Below are 19,999 nucleotides of genomic sequence, written 5' to 3' on the forward strand. Positions count from 1 at the left end.
TTGGGTATGTGATGTCAGTGCATGCCTCTAAGTGGGCCACACATTCTAGGCTCTACCCATGCCCTACATTGGTCACCTTTTGCAGGCTCCTAATGTGGCTACCAATACTCAGATACCCCAGGACTTACAGTACAGCTGTATGTTATGACAAGTATGCACAAAATAAAGCAAGTAACCAGAAAAACAAGTGGCCAGTAGGAAACAGGAACCGAATGATAATGAATGGATAATAGCCAAAAACACCTACAATAGTGATAAATACATAAGCTAGCTAGTTATCCTTAATCTTTCCCTATATCTATCTCTAAACCTAAGGGCACTATTACACGGGACGATTATCATGCGCAAATTGTTATATAATTCGAATTTAAACGATAATCGTTCTGTGTAATTGCAGGCAACGATCGAAAAATCGTTTGTGTGTCGTTGATTTAGATCTGAACCTAAAATTATCGTTAAACGTTTGTTAATCGTTCGCTGTAATTCCACATTCGTTCACTCAAGTTCCGCATTTGTTCACTAATTGTTCAGTGTAATTGCACATTGTTTTGCTGGGATCAGAAAGAATAAACGATCATAGGAAAGATCGCAATAATGATCGTAGTAACTAACTACCATTGTTCTGTGTAATATGGTGATCGATTTCAGGTTAACGATAAACAATCTTGTTTGCGATCGTTTATCGTTAGTTGATAATTGTAAAAAATTGCTCTGTGTAATAGTACCCTATCCCTAGACAGCACTAAGCCTCACTGTTCCTGCAAATAACCCTCTGATAACTCTAACTTAGCAACAAGCAGGGTCTAGTCGGACCCAGAGACAAAAGCAAGGCTGGGCAGAAAACTAAATAACGAGAACCAAACAAGATAAACTAAAGGCCCTATTTCACGGAACGATTATTGTCAGTATTCCGATAACGGCCAATAATCGTCCCGTCCCGTGGTCCCGTGCAGCTCCCCGTGGCCCCTCCCGCACTCACCCATGTGGAATAGCGGCAGCAGCGAGTGGGGAACGGGGAGAAAACGAGCGCTGATAGAGCTTGTTTGCTCCTCACTGTCGGCCTGTGGAATAGGGTCTTAAGTATCACAACAGCAACTTCAAGATACAAATATAAGGAGGAACCACCTGTAGACTGTAGAACAAACCTTGACTAGATAAGACCTTAGAAAACGTTAAGAAATCTCAAACGCCCAGAGCATAAGCTATAATCCACACAGAACTGCAAGCAATTTTTTTTTTAATAAGTGTATAAAGTTGAAAGAACAATGGTTTTATTAACAACAAGCCTCCAATACCACCAATGCAAATCTGTATATCTCTATAGTAACAGACTACAACAAACTCTGTGTAGTCTGATCCTGCATTCATACTGCCTGTCTTTATATAGTTACTAAGGCAGGCAGAATCGGGCAAATATTGCCCGCTGTAATAAAAACAACAATCAGCCAAGGAGCCGATCCCCTGATTGCTGTCTTTCAGCAAGTTTGAAAACTCTCGGGCGCCAACTGCGCATCCCTACATGGAATAGTGATGGGGGATGGCTAATGTGAGGGTTAAGAGAGTACTAAAGAAGTAGCAGATTGGCGCTCGCTTACCCCAATAATCGGGCTGTGTAATACCACCATAAATGTGTTAATTTTAGATGCACTGGAGATCTTTGGTTGTATAGGTGTGCATTCCCATGACATATCTGTGCGGCACAGCGCTATGGAGCAAGTTTTATAGCAAGTGAGCACTGGCTGCTATCAGCAGCAGGGCCCTCCCTGATAACGACAGGCCGCAGTGATCACACAGGCAGGCTCTATAAGAAGATCGCTGATAACACTAATCAATGCTATGCTATGGCGTAGCAATAACCAGTGTATGCAATCTAATGATCCCATTTAATAGTCCCCTAGGGGGACATAAAAAATGTGAAAATTAAAAATGTTTAAAGAGGATGTACCACCAGGTACATTCTCTTTAATCTGAACCCACGGATCGAACGGCGCCGTCACGGGGAAGCCAGTGCCGCGGTCCGTCTTTCGGCCCGGTTCCCGTGCACGGCGTCGTTCTATGCATCGGAACTGGCCGGTGCTCAGGCACTGGAGGTAGGCCAGCCCGCCCCCAATGGGAGAGAATTCCCTCCCCTCTATGACGCGGCTCTATTCATTCCGAAAATCGGGCCACGGCACCTTCCCCGTAACGGCGCCGTTCGATCCGTGGGTTCAGATTAAAGAGGATGTACCTGGTGGTACATCCTCTTTAAATCACCCTCCTTCCCATTATACAAATAATAAATGTAAAAATAATTAAATGAATTAGCACATTATATATTGTAGCATGCGTTACTGTCCTATGTATTACAATATACCGGTATTGTTTCCATATGGTGAACAATGTAAGCGCAAAATGGGGGGATAAACGCCAAGATTGCGGATTTTTTGTTGCTATGTATATATATATATATATATATATATATATATATATATATATATACATCCAATCTACACAAAAATTATATTAATAAAACCAGAGCACATTTAATAATAATTATTTGCAAAAAAAAAAAAGTTTGACTTAATATAAAAAACATTAGAAAAGCTAGATTTAGAATTAGAAAACCATGCACATCGTTGTGTTCGGCCTGACGTATAAAGTAAGGATAACATGTCAGTTTTACCGTAATCTGCATTATGTAGACACAGGAACCCCCTAAAAGGTACAAAATTTCATTTTTTTTCCCAATTTCACCCCATAAATAATATTTCCCTCATACATTCTCATACATTCTTTGGTAGATTTAAAGGCACCATTACAAAGTAAACTTGTTTCTGGACAAAAAAAAAATCATGCCCCTACTAGGCCTGGTAGGTGGAGAAACAAAGGCATTATACCTCTTAGAAGGCAAGAAGGAAGAAACGAAAATGCAAAAATGAAAATTGGCACGGTCATTAAGGTCATTTTGGGTTGGGTCATGAGGGGGTTAAATCAGCCATCTCTGTTTTTAACCTGTAGTGTTTTGTTTATACTTTATCAGGATGGTTTTTATTACAGGTGTCACTTCTGTGTGTTAGAAAACATTTATAGCGTGGATCAAAGTACACTAGGAAAGGGGATAGTCTGTATAAAGGGCATCTTTACAAAAATATAAACCATGCTAAATAATACAGAAAGAATTAAACAAAAAGTATGAAAAATCTGTAAATATCAATGTTATAAAAAGTTTTTGTTTTATTTCTTCTGTACCATTTTACATAGTTTAGTGCACTCTGTACAGGCCGGGACTTCATGTGTTTAGCCCCTTTTTTTCAACCAGCACAAAACTAAAAAGACTGAGGATTGAAGTGATACAAAGGGGTAGTTCACTAAAAAGTTTTTTTCTTTCAGATCAATTGGTGCTAGAAAGTGCCAGAGATCTGTCATTTACTTATATTAAAAAAAAAAAATCTTTCAGTACTTGTCCTCTGCTGTATGTCCTGCAGGAAGTGATGTATTCTTTCCAGTCTCACACAGTGATCTCTGCTGCCCCCTCTGTCCATGTCAGGAACTGTCCAGAGCAATAGCAAATCTTCACAGAAAACCTCTCCTGCTCTCCAGACTAAAAAAAAAGAATACCACTTCCTGTTGGACATGCAGCAGCTGATAAGTACTTGAGATTTTTTAATAGAAGAACATGACAAACCTCTGCCACTTTCTAACACCAGTTGATTTGTAAGAAATTTTTTTTAGGTGAACTACCCCTTTAAAGATGCCCTTTATACAGACTATAAAAAGCGACCTTGTACCTGTATACTAATACTAACATTTTTAGGCTATGTTCACACTACGTATATTTGAGGGTGTATATTTGAGGCTGTATAGCAACCAAAACAAGGACTGGATTGAAAACACAGAAAGGATCTGTTCACATAATGTTGTAATTGAGTGGATGGTCGCCATTTAATGGCAAATATTTGCTGTTATTTTAAAACAACAGCTGTTATATTGAAATAATGGCCTTTATTTACTGTTATATGGCGGCCATCCACTCAATTTCAACATTGTGTGAACAGAGCCTTTCTGTGTTTTCAATCCAGTCCTGGTTTTGGTTGCTATGAGGACCTGACTTGCAGACCAATTACTGCCTGAAATGTACGTAGTGTGAACCCAGACTAAAAATGATTTAAAATGAATTAATAAATGTAAAAAAACATGTGACTACCTAAATTCTGAGAAGCAAAAACACACAATAAATATTTATGGTGCCTAGGACCAATGTTGTTTGACCCTGTAAGAGAAAAGAGAGGAAAACCTTGTCCACAATGTTTAAAGGGGTTATCCAGCGGTACAAAAACATGGCCACATTTCCCCCTCTCTTGTCTCCAGTTAAGGTGTGGTTTGCAATTAAGCTCCATTTACTTCAATGGAACTGAGATCCAAACCCCACCCAATCTGGAGACAAGAGAGGGGAAAAAGTGGCCATGTTTTTGTAGCGCTGGATAACCCCTTTAAGAGTGCCTTACTGGACATATCCAGGCAAAATATAACTCATAGATGGTTGCAGACAGTCCTTCAACAAACTGGACTACAAAGGGGACACTGTTTCTGTATATTTTGTGCATGTTTGAGGGCAACAAGGCTAAACTAAAACTTTTGATATATTGTAGAGACATGTCAATAGTTCGGATCAGTCAAGAAAGAAGCATTTTAATCATTAGATTGAGTGGAGAGAGAAGAGCGCTGTTTAGCACTTCCCTCTCTAGCATGACAACAATGATCCCATAGACTTATATTAGGGGGTCGGTCTCTGTCACAAAGCAGGGATAGAACACATTATCATGTGCACTTCTCCTGACTATCAAATCTTTCGACATGTCCCTACAATGTGTCAAAAGTTTTTTTAAAGACACAGTGCCCATAATATTCAGGCCCACCCATAGGTAACATAACAGTGCAATCACATCAGATGACGAACACAACACTGAAAAAAAACATGGAGCCTTAAAGTGAACAGAATGAGAAGTATAAGGAGAGTGGTAAAGTGTATTGTGCATGATAGTGAGGATAGCGCCCCCGTGCACTGCTTCCTTATCTATACGGCTCCTCAGCAACAGGAGTTGGCCTGGGAAGGAGATATATAAAATTGAGGTGTTTTATTGCCTTTCTTAGGAATTTATAGCTGAGTAAAGCTGCCAAGAGTATCAGAGACAGTAGAAATAGTAGTCAGGGTTTATCTGCAGAGAAGGAATATTCAGATTATTAACCTCTTTATGTCCACAGTGCCAGTAAATCATGGAGGGGATTGTATTATGAGGATAGGCTGCTGAGGTAAAGCCTGTCATGGCCGCCATAAAAGAATCTGACTTGCTGCCAAATTGATATCAGATTACAATGGCCTCTATAATAAAAGGGGAATGTCTTGTCATGATTGGCTGGGAAAGTGATCAGTTGATTGCCACTGGTTTCAAAGAAGCAATGGTCTTTCCCTGCAGCGGCCACTGCAGGTGAAATGTGGTATTACATAGCGGTTATTCAATATTTGTAGCAACCACTCTTTATTAAGAACTTTTACTTTCTGGCTCATAGAAGGGGTCTATGATGTCTTACTATAGTATACAGAAGGGGTTGTAAGGGGTCAACATCTTTAAAGATTCCACTGACTTGTATAGGCAACTAGTCATTGGATTTGGGCTGGATGTGCTAATTTGACAGGATGCAATAGCACAGCAGACGAACTTACTGAGTCCCATTAAATTACAAGTAAATATACATGTACTTTGAATGGAGAGAAGGGAAAATGCCTCTTCCAGACACCTCTGGTGGATTATCTTTTCAAGAAATGGTGCCATGATTATTAGATAGTAAATAGAGATGAGCGAACCAGGTTCGGGTTTGAGTTGATCCAAACCCTAACGTTCGGTATTTGATTAGCTGGGGCTGCTGAACTTGGATAAAGCTCTAAGGTTGTCTGGAAAACATGGATACAGCCAATGACTATATCCATGTTTTCCACATAGCCTTAGGGCTTTATCCAACTTCAGCAGCCACCGCTAATCAAATGCCGAAAGTTCGGGTTCGGATGGACATGGCCACCTCTCCCCCTACTGTTGTCTCCAGTTCAGGTGCGGTTTGTAATTAAGCTCCATTTACTTCAATGGAACTGAGTTTCAAAACCCCACCCAAACTGGAGACAACAGTAGGGGGAAAGTGGCCATGTTTTTGTAGCGCTGGATAACCCCTTTAAAGGTGACAACCAATATGGCTACCTTTTCTGGTGTCACTTTTGGAATTTTGTCTTTCCCAACCTATCATATATGATAGTAATAGATCGATGAGAGTATGTCTGTGGGATCAGACTACAGGGCTTTTTTGTAGTCTGTTACCATGGACATGTATATCTACATCAGACCTGTATATGCAAAATGGTAGATTGTGTAAAACAAAATTCTTTTGTTATGTATTATAAATACAATAAATTGTTGCAATAGTGTACATACCTGTTTCTGTTCCCAGACAACCTCTTTATATTGTAGGGTCACTGGTGGGAATTGAATAAACACCAAATTTACCACTTCTACTACCAGTACTGTTTGCCCATTAAAGGAGAAGTCTGGCGGAAATTTTCATTATTGTATTGCCCCCCAAAAGTTATACAAATCACCAATATACACTTATTACGGAAAATGTTTATAAAGTGCTTTTTACCCTGCACCTACTACTGCATCAAGGCTTCACTTCCTGGATAACATGGTGATGTCATTTCCTGGATAACATGGTGATGTCACTTCCTAGATAATATGGTGATGTCACTTCCTGGATACCATGGTGATGTCATGACCCGACTCCCAGAGCTGTGCGGGCTGTGGCTGCTGGAGAGAATGATGGCAGAGGGATGCTTAGTGTCCTTCCAGTGCCCTGTGTCCCTCAGTGTCCCCCTGCCATCATCCTCTCCAGCAGCCACAGCCTGCACAGCTCTGGGAGTCGGGTCGTGACATCACCATTTTATCCAGGAAGTGAAGCCTTGATGCAGTAGTAAGTGCAGGGAAATAAGCAGTTTATAAGCATTTCCTGTAATAAGTCTATATTGATGATTTGTATAACTTTGGGGGCGGGGCAAGAGAATCCAGTACTTTAATAAAAAATTTCGCTGGACTTCTCCTTTAAGCTGCTTGGTTGGATGGATTTTGAGAAGTCTTCATGTTTGTTTACCTACCCCACCACTAGGGAGCACTGTACATTATAGAGGTAGTCAGCCCAGGCTATAGATGCATCAGCTTTGGATTCTGCTTTGTGCAGTGATCGGCTCGCATTCCCATAGGCTTCATATATTTGACAAAAAATAGGGTTTTCCTAGAAAAAAAATCAAATCGTATTCAGTGAATGTCAGCGAAAAACAAATTGTGAATTGAAGGAAGGTAAATATTTGAAATTCTATTCTAAATAATATTCTCTATGAATATTTCATGATTATTAAGTATTTATGGATAGCGAGTCCCTGCACATTGATTAGCAGCATGGCGGGTAATGGAGGAGAGGACCCCCTTGGAAATACATCAAATTAATTTGTATAATGAAAAGAAAATAATGATCCCAGGGCCGACACACCAGCCAGCAGATTATAGGACAGGGTCTCTAAGTACTTGAAGGGAAGCTCAACCTGGGAGCCATTTGTAAAGGAGACCTGTGACTACGTCTGATATAAATGTGCGCCACTCCTCCACATAACACAAGGATGTTAGCTGTCACTACAAGCAGAGCTCTAAGCTTCAGGAGAATAAAATAGTGGGCAGTTGCCCAAGTTGCGGCTACTAGGTCCCACTGCTTAACCTGTAACCATGTGTTCTTTATATTACTGGTGTATTCTCAGGGGGGCCTGCACAGGCACCAGGGCCAGGCCTAGCATCCTTGGTGTGTGGTAAAACACTATGTGGTTGTATGATTCCTGAATTGCACTGCATTATGTGAGAGTATTATTTGAATACTACATATTATTTGGCACTATATGGTGGTTAGAGATGGTTGAATCCATGTTTTGTAGGAAGCCCTAGGGCGGCATCCATCTTCTCCAGGCTGCGGCATCCAAACTCTGAGCGATCAGGTTCACATTAGCCCAAACTTTGCTCCTCTCTAATGGTGATATTACGTAAGAGATGTGTGGCAGCATTTTCTTGGCATTGTTTGTCAGTATTATTATTTTAGGAGATAATATGTGATTATTGTGTATAATTATAACACCGTATCGGTATAATGTGGGCAGAATATGGCAATATTATGTTATCTATGTCTGTTATCCTTAAAGGATTATTCCGGTGACTTTTTTTTTTTCAAATACAGTTATTAAAATTAAAGGTATACAGATTTGTAACTTACTTCTATTTAAAAATCTCACATCTTCCAGTACTACTAAGCTGCTGTATGTTCTGCAGAAAGTGGTGTATTCTTTCCAGTCTGACACAGTGCTTTCTGCTGCCACCTCTGTCCATATCAACAACAGTCTAGAGCAGGAGGGGTTTTCTATGGGGATTTGCTTAAAGGGGTATCCAGCGCTACAAAAACATGGCCACTCTTCCCCCTACTGTTGTCTCCAGTTCAGGTGTGATTTGCAATGAAAGTGACTGTACCACCAGGCCCAAGCTGAAGCACTGGAGGCGGGCGGACCCACCCTTAGTAGGAAGAAACTCCAGCCCCTCCATGACGTGACTCCATTAGAATCAATGGAACCCTATCATAGAGGGGCCAGGGTTTCCTCCCACTAAGGGGGGGTCGGCCCGCCTCCAGTGCTTCAGCCTGGGCCTGGTTGTTTAGTCACTTTAAGCTCCATTTACTTTAATGGAACTGAGTTTCAAAACCCCACCCAAACTGGAGACAACAGTTTTTGTAGCGCTGGATAACCCCTTTAAGACAGTTACTCACATAAACAGAGGTTGCAGCAGAGAGCACTGATTGGAAGGGCGGGGCCTAGTTTAAGACCAACGTGCAAGTAGTAATAAATATCCCCCTTAATGTTTGTATTATATTGTACCTTTAAGGAAGTACTATTTATTTATTTTGTATATTATTTGAGTCTTCTTCCATAGTATCATCTTAGTACTATATGGCAGTATTATTTTGGTACTATATGGTATCTGTATCTGTAAGCAACCACTGTATAACACCCGCTTAGGTGCTTTGTCTGGAATCCACCTCCAACCATACAAGCTCTCTCCCCGTTGCTTTATACTGCAGTGTTGCATGTTGAGAGTGAATTGACACATATATACATGGCAAAGAGGAATTAAAGGGGTTGTCCAGGCTTAGAAAAACATGGCCACTTTTTCCAGAAACAGCGCCACCCTTGTCCTCAGTTTGGGTGTTGTTTGCAGCTCAGCTTGAAGTGAATGGAGCTAAATTGCTATACCACACACAACTCAACAATAGGGGTGGTATTATCTGTGCTGATTCTAACCTTGGATAAGAAGGGTCGGTGGAATACCCCGTGTAGCTCGGGTTGTATATAAAGAGGTTAACGCGTGTCATTGACTTGTAATTTGCCATAACAGGCTTCAATAATATCAATTATTTTAACAGTCGCAGTGATATTGATGGGCGAAGCCATTGATCCTATGACTCTCTCCACATTGATCCCCCCAGGAGCGGAGCTGGCGGCGGCTCCTCCTCTGGAGTAACGATTTAGCAATTTCCAGGTCTTACAGTGCCAAGTAAATGAAGCTTTAACGTTGTAGAATGAAAAACTTCTAGAACTTTCTAATATGGAAGATTTAGGGACCAGGCTATTGTTGCCCATAGCAACCAATCAGAGGGCAGCTTTCATCTTTCAGGAGCAGAATGCAAAGTGAAAGCAGTGTTGTGATTGGTTGCCATGGGCAATAAAGATGTCTTCTTTCAGATAGCTTGTTCATTTTACCATTCATTATACATTTCTCACCATCTTCAAGGTCTGCGTATGCTGTTTGTGAATGGAAACATCTTCGTTAAAGGGGTATCAAGGCTTAGAAAAACATGTCTCCTTTCTTCCAGAAACAGCACCTCTCCTGTCCTCAGTTTGGGTGTCTGGTTTTGCAACTGAGTTCCACTGAAGCAAAGGGAAGTGAATTGTAATACCTTACACAACCTGAGGACAGGGGTGGCGCTGATTTTAGTAAGAAAGTAACTTTGCTTTTTCTAATGCTGGATAACCCCTTTAACATTAATACACATGTATTTTAGACAAAAACTCAGTTAAAGCCACCATCTATGGCTGTTTAAAGTGCATGGGGCCTTCCCACTCTCTGCTGTGGTGGATTTTCATTGCCTGAATGACCCTAATGCTCAGATATATCTGGCAGGGCTTTCCTCTCCACACCTTATAGAGGACACATAAACGTTTCACCATGACGTATGAGAAGGATGGGAAGAGATAGCCTAACAGGGACGTATTCCGGGGATACTAAAACTACATCATAATTCCCTGTGTCAGGGATGGGGAACCTTCTGCCCTCCAGCTGTTGTAAAACTACAGCTCCCATCATGCCTGGACAGCCAAAGCTTAAGCTGTCCAGGCATGATGGGAATTGTTGTTTTACCACAGCTGGAGGGCCGAAGGTTCCCCATCCTTGCCCTATGGGAAGAAAGGTGACCACTGGACTGTGGGAAAATGTCTCTCATGGTCTGAGTAGCACAACATTGTGTCATGAGGTTCTTCAGCAGCTGAGGTGTGTAATATGAGGCCCCACAGCAGCTGAGCTGTATTATGATGATGTTCTGCAGCAGCTGAGCTGTATTATGATGTTCTGCAGCAGCTGAGCTGTATTATGATGATGTTCTGCAGCAGCTGAGGTGTATCATGAGGTTCTGCAGCAGCTGAGCTGTATTATGATGATGTTCTGCAGCAGCTGAGCTGTATCATGATGATGTTCTGCAGCAGCTGAGGTATATGATGAGGTTCTGCAGCAGCTGAGGTGTATGATGAAGTTCTGCAGCAGCTGAGGTGTGTTATGATGTTCTGCAGCAGCTGAGGTGTATGATGAGGTTCTGCAGCAGCTGAGGTGTATGATGAAGTTCTGCAGCAGCTGAGGTGTGTTATGATGTTCTGCAGCAGCTGAGGTGTATTATGATGTTCTGCAGCAGCAGAGGTGTATTGGGATGTTCTGCAGCAGCTGAGGTGTATGATGATTTTCTGCAGCAGCTGAGGAGTATAATGATGTTCTGCAGCAGCTGAGGTGTATTGGGATGTTCTGCAGTAGCTGAAGTGTATGATGATGTTCTGCAGCAGCTGGGATGTTATGATGTTCTGCAGCAGCTGAGGTGTATGATGATTTTCTGCAGCAGCTGAGGAGTATAATAATGTTTTGCAGCAGCTGAGGTGTATTGGGATGTTCTGCAGTAGCTGAGGTGTATGATGATGTTCTGCAGCAGCTGAGCTGAATTGTGATGTTTTGCAGCAGCTGAGGTGTATGATGAGGTTCTGCAGCAGCTGAGCTGAATTGTGATGTTTTGCAGCAGCTGAGGTGTATGATGAAGTTCTTCAGCAGCTGAGGTGTATGATGAAGTTCTTCAGCAGCTGAGGTGTATTATGAGGTTCTGCAGCAGCTGAGGTGTATGATGATCTGCAGCAGCTGAGGTGTATTATGAGGTTCTGCAGCAGCTGAGGTGTATTGGGATGTTCTGCAGCAGATTGGGTGTGGAATGAGGTTCTGCAGCAGCTGAGGTGTAGGATGATGTTCTGCAGTAGCTGAGGTGTATGATGATCTGCAGCAGCTGAGGTGTGGAATGAGGTTCTGCAGCAGCTGAGGTGTATTATGAGGTTCTGCAGCAGCTGTGTTTGATGATGTTCTGCAGCAGCTGAGGTGTATGATGAGGTTCTGCAGCAGCTGAGGTGTATGATGAGGTTCTGCAGCAGCTGTGTATGATGTTCTGCAGCAGCTGAGGTGTATGATGATGTTCTGCAGCAGCTAAGGTGTAGGATGAGGTTCTGCAGCAGCTGAGGTGTGGAATGAGGTTCTGCAGCAGCTGAGGTGTATGATGTTCTGCAGCAGCTGAGGTGTATTATGAGGTTCTGCAGCAGCTGAGGTATATGATGAGGTTCTGCAGCAGCTGAGGTGGAATGAAGTTCTGCAGCAGCTGAGGTGTATGATGAGGTTCTGCAGCAGCTGAGGTATATGATGAGGTTCTGCAGCAGCTGAGGTGTATTATGAGGTTCTGCAGCAGCTGAGGTGTATGATGATGCTCGGAAGCAGCTGAGGTGTGGAATGAGGTTCTGCAGCAGCTGAGGTGTAGGATGAGGTTCTGCAGCAGCTGAGGTGTGGAATGAGGTTCTGCAGCAGCTGAGGTGTACGATGATGTTCTGCAGCAGCTGAGGTGTACGATGATGTTCTGCAGCAGCTGAGGTGTATGATGAGGTTCTGCAGCAGCTGAGGTATATGATGAGGTTCTGCAGCAGCTGAGGTGTATGATGATGTTCTGCAGCAGCTGAGGTGTATGACGATGTTCTGCAGCAGCTGAGGTGTATTATGGGGTTCTGCAGCAGCTGAGGTGTATTATGAGGTTCTGCAGCAGCTGAGGTGTATGATGATGTTCTGCAGCAGCTGAGGTGTATGACGATGTTCTGCAGCAGCTGAGGTGTATTATGATGTTCTGCAGCAGCTGAGGTGTAGGATGATGTTCTGCAGCAGCTGAGGTGTATGATGATGTTCTGCAGCAGCTGAGGTGTATGATGAGGTTCTCCAGCAGCTGAGGTGTATTATGATGTTCTGCAGCAGCTGAGGTGTATGATGAGGTTCTGCAGCAGCTGAGGTGTATGATGAAGTTCTGCAGCAGCTGAGGTGTGTTATGATGTTCTGCAGCAGCTGAGGTGTATTATGATGTTCTGCAGCAGAGGTGTATTGGGATGTTCTGCAGCAGCTGAGGTGTATGATGATTTTCTGCAGCAGCTGAGGAGTATAATGATGTTCTGCAGCAGCTGAGGTGTATTGGGATGTTCTGCAGTAGCTGAAGTGTATGATGATGTTCTGCAGCAGCTGGGATGTTATGATGTTCTGCAGCAGCTGAGGTGTATGATGATTTTCTGCAGCAGCTGAGGTGTATGATGAGGTTCTGCAGCAGCTGAGCTGAATTGTGATGTTTTGCAGCAGCTGAGGTGTATGATGAAGTTCTTCAGCAGCTGAGGTGTATGATGAAGTTCTTCAGCAGCTGAGGTGTATTATGAGGTTCTGCAGCAGCTGAGGTGTATGATGATCTGCAGCAGCTGAGGTGTATTATGAGGTTCTGCAGCAGCTGAGGTGTATTGGGATGTTCTGCAGCAGATTAGGTGTGGAATGAGGTTCTGCAGCAGCTGAGGTGTAGGATGATGTTCTGCAGTAGCTGAGGTGTATGATGATGTTCTGCAGCAGCTGAGGTGTGGAATGAGGTTCTGCAGCAGCTGAGGTGTATTATGAGGTTCTGCAGCAGCTGTGTTTGATGATGTTCTGCAGCAGCTGAGGTGTATGATGAGGTTCTGCAGCAGCTGAGGTGTATGATGAGGTTCTGCAGCAGCTGTGTATGATGTTCTGCAGCAGCTGAGGTGTATGATGATGTTCTGCAGCAGCTAAGGTGTAGGATGAGGTTCTGCAGCAGCTGAGGTGTGAAATGAGGTTCTGCAGCAGCTGAGGTGTATGATGTTCTGCAGCAGCTGAGGTGTATTATGAGGTTCTGCAGCAGCTGAGGTGTATGATGTTCTGCAGCAGCTGAGGTGTATGCTGAGGTTCTGCAGCAGCTGAGGTGTATGATGATGTTCTGAAGCAGCTGAGGTGTATGATGAGGTTCTGCAGCAGCTGAGGTGTATGATGAGGTTCTGCAGCAGCTGATGTGTGTGATGAGGTTCTGCATAGGGCTGGGCGGTATACCGTGAAAATACCGATACCGTCCCTGGCGTCGGTAAACCGACCTCAACTTTGCCAGGGCGGTATTTGCGGTATTTCTCCTCCGCCCCCTCAGCTCCCCAGTGTCCCCGCCCCCAACCTGCCTGGGATTCCAGCCAGGGCGCACATTTACTATTGGGGCAGGTGACCTCCCATCCCCTGCCCTGCAGCAGTGTGACATTTGGCAGCAGCCCGTCGCCCCCCATCTCCTCTCACCCCGAACAGTGGCTGACCCGCTCCTCATACCTGGCAGACACGCGGCATTCCCGGCCGCCCCCGCCACTCACTCCGGAAGAGCCGACCCGCTCTTCATAACCAGCACTGAGTACACACGCGGCCCTCCTGGCCGCACGCACCTGCAGGTTCCCGGTCTCTGGAGAAGGAGGTTGCAGGGACCGGGGGATCGTGTGATGGATGGGGTCACTGTGGATGGTGAAGCTGTATAGCGGGATCGGGGGTCTGCACTGCGCCCCCACATCCCGCTATACAGCCCCAGCGCAGTGACGCCATCCATCACACGATCCCCCGGTCCCTGCAACCTCCTTCTCTAGAGACCGGGAACCTGCGGGTGTGTGCGGCCAGGAGGGCTGCGTGTGAACTCAGTGCTGGTTATGAAGAGCGGGTCGGCGACTGCCGCATGTGTGTCGGGTATGAGGAGCAGGTCAGCGACGGGGGGGGGGGGGGGGGGGGGTGAGAGGAGGTGGCAGCCGTGAGGGCCAAGTGTGTGCCAGTGCTGTATCTTCTCCCTAGTGACAAGGGAGAAGATACAGTTTATATCACCCCCAGTTTCTGCCCCCCCCTTCTGCCTAGATCTCCCCCAGCTTCTACCCCCTCCCTTCTGCCTAGATCTCCCCCAGCTTCTACCCCCCCCCCCTTCTGCCTAGATCTCCCCCAGCTTCTACCCCCTCCCTTCTGCCTAGATCTCCCCCAGCTTCTACCCCCTCCCTTCTGCCTAGATCTCCCCCAGCTTCTACCCCCCCCTTCTGCCTAGATCTCCCCCAGCTTCTGCCCCCCCCTTCTGCCTAGATCTCCCCCAGCTTCTACCCCCCTTTCTGCCCAGATCACCCCCAGCTTCTGCCCCCCTTTCTGCCCAGATCACCCCCAGCTTCTGCCCCCCCCCTTTCTGCCCAGATCACCCCCAGCTTCTGTCCCCCCTTCTGCCCAGATCACCCCCAGCTGCTGCCACCCTGCCCCAGTTCTAATTGCAGTCCCCCTTGCCCCCGCTTCAGCTGCCCCCTCTTCTATTTGATGTGCTGCCAGAGGTTGGGGGGCTCATACAAAATTCATGGGGCCCTATGTATTTTTTTTTTTTTTTTTGCTATGGGGTGTCATTAATCCTAGCTATGCCCCTGCTCCACCCCCAGCTGTCTTTTGTGATCCTCTAATGGTGCATTTACACAGAGATTTATCTGACAGATTTTGGAAGCCAAAGCCAGGAATGGATTTAAAAAGAGGAGAAATCTCAGGCTTTGCTTTATGACCTGATCCTTGTTTATAGTCTGTTCCTGGCTTTGGCTTCAAAGATCTGTCAGTTAAATTTGCCTGTGTAAACGCACCATTAGACACATGAATGCTCAGCTTAGCTGAGTGTGCATGTGTTTTTAATGTAGAACCTGCATAGCTGTATACCTGTGTATACACGTCTTGTATTGTGGACATACATATATAATACTGCCACTACAGGACGTGTATATACGGGTATACAGCTATATACACTACAGGATGTGTATATACTGGTATACAGCTATGTACGCACTACAGGACATGCATACACAGGTATACAGCTATGTAGTACATAGCGCTATACCTGTATATACACGTCCTGTACTTTGTACATTGCTGTATACCCGTATATACATGTCCTATTGTAGCTGTATACCTGTATATACATGTCCAGGTTCTCTGAGACCCCCTAATTATAATAACAAATAATGACAATAGACTAAATGGCTCATCCTTGTGTTGCTGCTCAGTGAGTTACTTTTTTTTACTCTATTAAAACAAAATATCCCCAGGTTGGCACGGTTAAGTGGGTGTGGCTTGCAGAAGGGTGTGGCTTACCTAAGGGGCGTGTCATAATTATCATTCAGTTATCGTTACCGCGGCTAAATGTACGATTAACCGCGATAATGATTTAGGTCAATATCGCCCAGCCCTAGTTCTGCAGCAGCTGAAGTGTATGATCTGCAGCAGCTGAGGTGTATGATGAGGTTCTGCAGCAGCTGAGGTGTAGGATGATGTTCTGAAGCAGCTGAGGTGTATGATGAGGTTCTGCAGCAGCTGAGGTGTAGAATGAGGTTCTGCAGCAGCTGAGGTGTGGAATGAGGTTCTGCAGCAGCTGAGATGTATGATGATGTTCTGCAGCAGCTGAGGTGTATTATGAGGTTCTGCAGCAGCTGAGGTGTATGATGAGGTTCTGCAGCAGCTGAGGTGTATGATGAGGTTCTGCAGCAGCTGAGGTATATGATGAGGTTCTGCAGCAGCTGAGGTATATGATGAGGTTCTGCAGCAGCTGAGGTGTATTATGAGGTTCTGCAGCAGCTGAGGTGTAGGATGAGGTTCTTCAGAAGCTGAGGTGTATGATGTTCTGCAGCAGCTGAGGTGTATGATGAGGTTCTGCAGCAGCTGAGGTGTATTATGAGGTTCTACAGCAGCTGAGGTGTATGATGAGGGTCTGCAGCAGCTGAGGTGTGTGAGGAGGTTCTGCAGCAGCTGAAGTGTATGATCTGCAGCAGCTAAGGTGTATGATGAGGTTCTGCAGCAGCTGAGGTGTAGGATGAGGTTCTTCAGAAGCTGAGGTGTATGATGTTCTGCAGCAGCTGAGGTATATGATGAGGTTCTGCAGCAGCTGAGGTGTATGATGTTCTGCAGCAGCTGAGGTGTAGGATGAGGTTCTTCAGAAGCTGAGGTGTATGATGTTCTGCAGCAGCTGAGGTGTATGATGATGCTCGGAAGCAGCTGAGGTGTGGAATGAGGTTCTGAAGCAGCTGAGGTTTATGATGATGTTCTGAAGCAGCTGAGGTGTATGATGAGGTTCTGCAGCAGCTGAGGTGTAGGATGAGGTTCTGCAGCAGCTGAGGTGTGGAATGAGGTTCTGCAGCAGCTGAGGTGTACGATGATGTTCTGCAGCAGCTGAGGTGTACGATGATGTTCTGCAGCAGCTGAGGTGTATGATGAGGTTCTGCAGCAGCTGAGGTGTATGACGATGTTCTGCAGCAGCTGAGGTGTATTATGGGGTTCTGCAGCAGCTGAGGTGTATTATGAGGTTCTGCAGCAGCTGAGGTGTATGATGATGTTCTGCAGCAGCTGAGGTGTATTATGATGTTCTGCAGCAGCTGAGGTGTATTATGATGTTCTGCAGCAGCTGAGGTGTAGGATGATGTTCTGCAGCAGCTGAGGTGTATTATGTTCTGCAGCAGCTGAGGTGTATGATGAGGTTCTGCAGCAGCTGAGGTGTATTATGATGTTCTGCAGCAGCTGAGGTGTATGATGAGGTTCTGCAGCAGCTGAGGTGTATGATGAGGTTCTGCAGCAGCAGCTGAGGTGTATGATGAGGTTCTGCAGCAGCAGCTGAGGTGTATGATGAGGTTCTGCAGCAGCAGCTGAGGTGTATTATGATGTTCTGCAGCAGCTGAGGTGTATGATGATGTTCTGCAGCAGCTGTGTATATGATGAGGTTCTGCAGCAGCAGCTGACACGTACATAGGTATCTGACATAATGCATGGTGTAATCTGCGCCTCCTCAGCTGCTGCAGAAGCTCTTTGTATCCTACTGGACTCCACATGGGATGTGTGACATGCAGGCAGCGCGCTGTATCGCTGCTTGTCTAGTATCAGGCAGGATTCCAGGCCGGGGACATAACAATGGCTCGGCACCGCGCAGGCTGCAGGCAGCAGCAGCAATCAGTGCAGTTGTCAGGAGCTGGCCGGGCAGTGCGAGCAGGGGAGGGGGCGGGGGTGGAGGAGGGGGGAAGTAATGGAGGTGGGAGGGGTCACCGCCCCCTGGAGGGAGGAGGGAACAGGGATAAGGACGGGGGCGGTACCACTGCTCACAGGGGAGGCGGGGGGAGGCAGCGAGGAGTGGAACGTTCCTCTGGTGAGAGAGAGGGAGAGCGAGAGAAAGGAAGAACGAACAGGCGGGCTGGGCGGGGTTTGTCAGATATGGGCGTGTCTGATTTCTCACGAAAGCCTTTAGTGTGGAATTGGGGAGGCGTGGTCGTTCTCGCCGAGGTGGGCGTGTCCCGAGTGTCACACGAAGCGGCGGTAAGTGCTGGGAATGTCGGGGGCGTGTCCGCCGAGAGCGGAGGGGGTGTGGCCTGGTCGGCGGCACGGCGAGGGGAGGAGGAAGGCACCACTTGCAGGAGCCGGAAAGGGGGAGGAGGTAGGAGAAGGTGCTGAAGGAGGGGTAGAGAGCGAGAGAAAAAAAAAAAGACAATGGAGCTTGTGTGCGGCTGCGGGAGATTAAAGCTGCCGCCGAGCGGCCCGCACTGCCGGCTGTGAGGGGAGCGAAGACCGCGGGAGCCCCGGTGATCGCGTCACGGTATATCCCCCTCCTCCTCCAGCCAGTCCCCCTCCCCCCCGCGGCGGGAGCTTCGCCTTGTCCCTGCTGCTACCGCTACCGGTGAGTGTCGCTCCTGGCTCCACGCTAGCAGGCCCCGGATCCGGGTAACGGGGACACGCTGCGGGAGCTAGGCCCGGGCGGAGGGAGCGGGGTCAGGCCTCTCCGGCCTGGGAGCGTGAGAGGAGCTCGGGCCTGCTCCACACGGTGGACGCCGGGGAAAGGGGCTCAGGGCCGGCGTGTGGAGGGGGATGCGGCTCCGCTGTAACTGCATGTGCGGGGCAGGGGCAAGAGGAGAGGAAGGGCTGAGGGGAGGAAGGGACAGGGGCAAGGGGAGGAAGGGACAGGGGCAAGAGGAGAGGGAGGAAGGGACAGGACTGAGGTAAGGAAGCGTCTGGGGCAAGACGGTAGGGGAGGAAGGGACAGGGGCAAGAGGAGGAAGGGGCAGGACTGAGGGAAGGAAGCGTCTGGGGCAAGAGGGTAGGGGGAGGAAGGAACAGGGGCAGGACTAAGGGTAAGAGAGTATGGGGAAAGAAGGGATAGGGGGAGGAAGGGACGGGAAAAGAGGGCAGGGGCAGGACTGAGGGGAGGAAGGGACAGGGGCAAGAGGATAGAGGAAGGGACAGGGGCAAGAGGAGGAAGGGGAAGGACTGAGGGGAGGACGGGATAGGGGCAAGGGGAGGAAGGGACAGGACTGCGGTAAGGAAGCGTCTGGGGCAAGACGGTAGGGGAGGAAGGGACAGGACTGAGGTAAGGAAGCGTCTGGGGCAAGAGGGTAGGGGAGGAAGGGACAGGACTGAGGTAAGGAAGCGTCTGGGGCAAGAGGGTAGGGGAGGAAGGGACAGGGGCAGGACTAAGGGTAAGAGAGTATGGGGGAGGAAGGGACGGGAAAAGAGGACAGGGGCAGGACTGAGGGGAGGAAGGGACTTGGGCAAGAGGATAGAGGAAGAACTGAGGGGAGGAAGGGACAGGGGCAGGACTGAGGGGAGGAAGGGACAGGGGCAGGACTGAGGGGAGGAAGGGACTGGGGCAAGAGGATAGAGGAAGAACTGAGGGGAGGAAGGGACAGGGGCAGGACTGAGGGGAGGAAGGGACTGGGGCAAGAGAATAGGGGCAGAACTGAGGTAAGGAAGTGTCTGGGGCAAGAGGATAGGGGCAGGACTGAGGTAAGAGAGTCTGGGGGGGAGGAAGGGACAGGGGCAGGACTGAGGGGAGGAAGTGACAGGGGCAAGAGGACAGGGGCAGGACTGAGGGGAGGAAGTGACAGGGGCAAGAGGATAAGGGCAGGACTGAGGGGAGAAAGGGGCATGGGCCAGAGGATAAGGGCAGGACTGAGGGGAGGAAGGGGCATGGGCCAGAGGATAAGGGCAGGACTGAGGGGAGGAAGGGGCATGGGCCAGAGGATAAGGGCAGGACTGAGGGGAGGAAGGGGCATGGGCCAGAGGATAAGGGCAGGACTGAGGGGAGGAAGAGTCTGGGGCAGGAGAGCTGTGGGATGAGGACACGTCTGTGACAGGGCTAAGGTAAAGAAGGGACAGGGGGGCTCAGGGGTATGGGGGGATCTGGGGCAGGAGAATAAAGACAAGTCCTGGGGTAGGAGAGTCTT

The 19,999-nt window shown here is 47.1% G+C and overlaps 1 protein-coding gene across 7 annotated transcripts in view; it reads left to right on the top strand.

Moving 5' to 3' along the window:
- Positions 1–19,999, top strand: part of BCL9 (BCL9 transcription coactivator) — a 134,422-nt gene that overhangs the window by 82,117 nt on the left and 32,306 nt on the right. For 4 of the 7 annotated variants that reach the window (XM_069944649.1, XM_069944647.1, XM_069944653.1 and 1 more), the window contains exon 1: positions 18,223–18,456. The exons of 1 other annotated variant lie outside the window; for it this stretch is intronic. The gene's annotated coding sequence lies outside the window, so the exon portion shown is untranslated. 2 more of the 7 variants (XM_069944651.1, XM_069944650.1) reach the window with 2 other exon arrangements.

The sequence above is a fragment of the Dendropsophus ebraccatus genome, chromosome 11 (assembly GCF_027789765.1).
Source record: "Dendropsophus ebraccatus isolate aDenEbr1 chromosome 11, aDenEbr1.pat, whole genome shotgun sequence".
NCBI classification, from domain to species: Eukaryota; Metazoa; Chordata; class Amphibia; order Anura; family Hylidae; genus Dendropsophus; species Dendropsophus ebraccatus.